The sequence below is a fragment of the Tubulanus polymorphus genome, chromosome 8, assembly GCF_964204645.1.
Source record: "Tubulanus polymorphus chromosome 8, tnTubPoly1.2, whole genome shotgun sequence".
In the NCBI taxonomy this organism is placed as follows: domain Eukaryota; kingdom Metazoa; phylum Nemertea; class Palaeonemertea; order Tubulaniformes; family Tubulanidae; genus Tubulanus; species Tubulanus polymorphus.
In genome coordinates, this window is record NC_134032.1 from 7499022 (window position 1) to 7503580 (window position 4559).

The 4559-nt window shown below is 40.3% G+C and overlaps 1 long non-coding RNA gene across 1 annotated transcript; it reads right to left on the reverse strand.

Annotated features, from left to right (window-relative positions):
* Positions 1-760: 760 nt before the first annotated feature.
* Positions 761-4242, reverse strand: LOC141910190 (uncharacterized). Its single transcript, XR_012619858.1, has 3 exons — positions 3939-4242; positions 3525-3649; positions 761-1055 (listed from the first exon to the last, which is right to left on the reverse strand). It is a non-coding gene; the product is annotated as an uncharacterized LOC141910190 (long non-coding RNA).
* Positions 4243-4559: the final 317 nt, after the last annotated feature.

A 4559-nucleotide genomic window follows, 5' to 3' on the forward strand; every position in this document is an offset into this window, starting at 1 on the left:
AATCGGGCCCTCTCACGGGACAGTGTGTTGAATCGGGTCCTCTCACGGGACAGTGTGTTGAATCGGGTCCTCTCACGGGACAGTAAGTTGATTTGGGTCCTCTCACGGGACATTATTTAAAATCGGGTCCTCTCACGGGACAGTAAGTTGATTCGGGTCCACTCACGGGACATTATTTAAAATCGGGTCCTCTCACGGGACAGTGTGTTGAATCGGGTCCTCTCACGGGACAATGTGTTGAATCGGGTCCTCTCACGGGACAGTAAGTTGATTTGGGTCCTCTCACGGGACATTATTTAAAATCGGGTCCTCTCATGGGACAGTAAGTGTTTTCGGGTCCTCTCACGGGACATTATTTAAAATCGGGTCCTCTCACGGGACAGTGTGTTGAATCGGGACCTCTCACGGGACAGTATTTAAAATCGGGTCCTCTCACGGGACATTATTTAAAATCGGGTCCTCTCACAGGACAGTGTGTTGAATCGGGTCCTCTCACGGGACAGCCAGTTGATTCGGGTCCTCTCACGGGACATTATTTAAAATCGGGTCCTCTCACGGGACATTGTGTTGAATCGGGACCTCTCACGGGACGGTAACTTGAATCGCAGGTTCCGTTGTAAAATCCTGCGTGAAAAAACGTGCATTCATATCCCCTATTGTCCCCCTGGCCCTTTATGTATTTATAAATGAAATCAAAATGGAAAATGTAATAATTACAATCGATAGTTGAATTTATTTATTCATAATCGTTATAGGCAGAATACATAAGAATATTGGGACTCGAAACCGCTAGCATTGGAATCGACGTTTCATGAAAGAATTCTACATTTGTTCCGTGAGAGGGCCCGGGTCCTCTCACGGGACGCTGCAGTTTAACTCATATGAAATTGGTTGATCATGAATACAAGAATAAAGATGGCGTGATAGAGACTACGAAGAAAACTGAAAAGGTCAAGGTCGATGGAAAACTGGATAAACTGGTTGACATATTCCAAGAAAATTTAGGTCGAAAGTTTTGTCGGCACGTCTTTAACATCAGGCATCAGTACAAAACACTGAAAGAGAAAAGGTTTACTTTAGACGAAACTGAATGTCAAATACATATACACTTTAGTGAAAACTATAGCTTAAAATACCATGAGGCAATCCAATCTACTCATTTTGGAGCATCGAATGCACAGGTAACGCTCCATACTGGCTTAGTTTACACAAAAGAAGAAACAATCTGATTTGCATCTATATCGTATGTGTAGGCGCCATGACCCATCAGCAATTTGGGCGCACCTATAACCAACTTCGACTACTTATCCCAAACTTTTCCAGGTACCAACAGAGCATATTTTGTATCTGATGAACCTACAATTCAGTATAAATGCAAGTCAAATTTTTCCTTCTGTCCACTAAACCATATAATTGGAATATGGCCTATGTAAATTGGTCATTTTTAGAAGCGGGCCATGGAAAGGGGGCTGCCGATTGGATCGGAGGTACCCTCAAGAGAACAGCCGACCGGCTAGTTTCACAAGGGAACAACATTCCTGATAGTAAGACATTATTTGAATTGTTGTCGGCGCACAGAAATGTTAAATTATTTTATGTGACCGAGGAGCAGGTGTAGTCATTAGACAGAGATTTAGATAACATCAATTTAAGATCAATCCCTGGTTTATGATCCTTTACTCATTGGTAAGTACTGCATTAGTTGAATACGATAAAAAAAACATTTCCGTCCATCATAGAGTTGCTGATGAAGAGTCAGTCAGGGTAAGCTGCATGCATAAAATTGGTCAAAATAGGTACTGTTGGCCACCAAAGGCTGATAATGATGTTTGGTATGATTATGATGACATAGTTACTTTAATACCACCACCAGAACCTGTAACAGAAAGGCATTTCCAAGTGAAGCCTGACAATTGGCGGGAGGTTATGACACGATACGAAGAATGGACACGCTGAAATACAAAAATAACTGACAAATATAGATGCATAGCAGCGATAACGGGTTTCTGCCTAATTGATTCATATGTCGAACTGGGAAGCGTACGAAGATTTCATCGAAATAATTCTAGCCCATAACATATGACTGTTGCCAAGAAGCGAAACCTGGGTCAACATTATGCTGGATATGTGGATATTAGGAGTCCATTTGTCAAAGCATCGAAGCAATCGGTTTATTGCGTCATACCGGTTTTACCGTAGTGTGAACAAATGTGACAGAACGAAAACGCAGAAATTTCCTTATTCGGCCACGTTGGAAAAGTCGGTTTGATGTTGCAAACGCTCGCAAAGCGGTTTCCTGAACAAAGACGAATTTCCTACAAACCAAAACCGATTTCAAACCTAGCCTTTTGGGACTTCGGTGCAGTATTGGACAGGCAACCAGTCTAACCGTCCAATCAGACATACACGCGAGACTCAACTCACATTCAATGAACGGGTTCCGGGCCGCATCCCCCAAATGACGATTCGTTCGCCACACACGTGTTCGGGAGGATGCGAAAGCGATAAATGACAAAAATGGTCTACGGCGACGGAATAGTGGTTTGAATGGTGTTTAGAGATAATTACAATAACTGAAGTTGTCGCCCAAACCAGTTTTATCATTAGGTTAACATTCCAAAATCTAGATCCGGGTTTCGGATATGGAAGATTGACAATCGAGGATTTGGACAAGTTTAGTGAAATGATGACTTAAACAAACTTTCAAATTAGCGATTTTAGACTTAAGTTCATAGAACATGTCAGCACCTACGATTTTGTAATTGATTGTGATAACAAATATGCCATGTTACCAATCTAATATGGAATACAAAGTAATTCTACTATTCAATGACCCCTGGTGACCATATGCAAAACCCAATGACCTTGAAACTCACCACAATAATAGAACATGTCATAACCTACAACTTTGCAATTGATCATGGTAACAAAATATGCCTAGGTACCAATCTAATCAGGAAATACTAAGTTATTCTACTATTCAACGCCCCCTGGTGACCATATAGAATAACTAATATCCTTAAATGTCACCACAATCATAGACAATGTCATGTGCTACAACTTTGTAATTGATTGTGGTAACAAAATATGCTTAAGTATCAAAATAATGTGGAAAAACTTTTTCCCACCTAGTACTGATGATACCAAGATGGCCGGCAATTATGTCATAATTGGCCGATCAAAATACCGGTAGCCATCTCATATCACCTTCAATCGATAACAAAGATGTAAGTTTGTCGTGAAACATCTATTACTATTGTCTCGCAGAGCATAGACACCGACCGTTAAGCCATGTGGAATTGGTATTTTAAGGGCTATTCGGATTACTACAAAACAAGTCTCTGATAAATTTTTAAAAACTTCATATCAAGGGTATATCGTAGGACTCTTGATGCTCGTGAATTATCATCCCATAATAACAATGAATCCAATTCTGCATGTGCACTAGCACGACTGATTACTGATCCAAATATTTTAAACATGACCTTAGAAAAAAACAATTACACAAAACATCAAGTACTTACAGCATCTGAGACGCTTAATTTGAAACGTACACTTGCACACTGTGGTTTAAATATATTCCCACCAGCTGCAAGAATCGGCAAAGGAATTGAAGACCGTAGTGACCAGTTCATTCCATGATTAATATCTGGAAAGAAAGTAATCGAAATAAATACTCGTATACAAGTGTAAACCAGTCCCTTACTAACTACTAAGGCTTTCCAATGGCTCTACACACTACATTGAGGGCCTAAATCTATTCTAGGTGTATCCCCCAAAAGGCAAGTAGTAGGTAGCCAACAATGATCATTGCTTTGCCGAGTACTCATTTGCTATCATATGTACTCATATCATAGTACCACCCAGTGGAAAGGTAACCTTAACTGCAGTTAGACCAAGAAATCATGTCTAACATTCCCTGGTTAGTGGATTCTCACCTTAAATTGCAGTTTGCTGACATGATTTTTAAACTCTGCTGTCGTTGTCATCGATCCGAGTCGTCAAGTGAACGGAGAACGCGGAAGTAAAATTCCATGGGAAAATCCCTACCATTCCTGTCCATATTACGTTGATTTGAGCCAGAAATCCTCAGGAAATGTAGCCAACGTAAATTGATTTACTAATAGAATTAATCAATTGACTCATTTTAGGGATCACAGTTCATTTAAGTCCTAAAACTTGCCGTAAATTTGCGATAAATTTAAGCTGAAAATGATTTCAACCATCCGCCATGTTGGCTGCATATTGTCCGCAGTAAATGACGGATCCGGACTAATTGTAGTCTGAATTCGCGATTAACGGTTGAGTTTGACGCTCGAGGTCGTCCGGTAATTTTTTAGGCTTTTCGGGATGTACTTTTACCAATGGATTTCAATGCTTTGCGTTATTCTTGTCGCTGTTTAGACCCGGTAATTACACGGGATTAGCCTAATTCATAATACTATACGCAAATTCGAAATGGTCAGGCACTGAGTTATATTTCTGACAGAAATGATAATTACGTTTATAAGCTGTTAGTGGTCGAATCTGAGAGGAGTTACATTCTATGAAAAGATTTT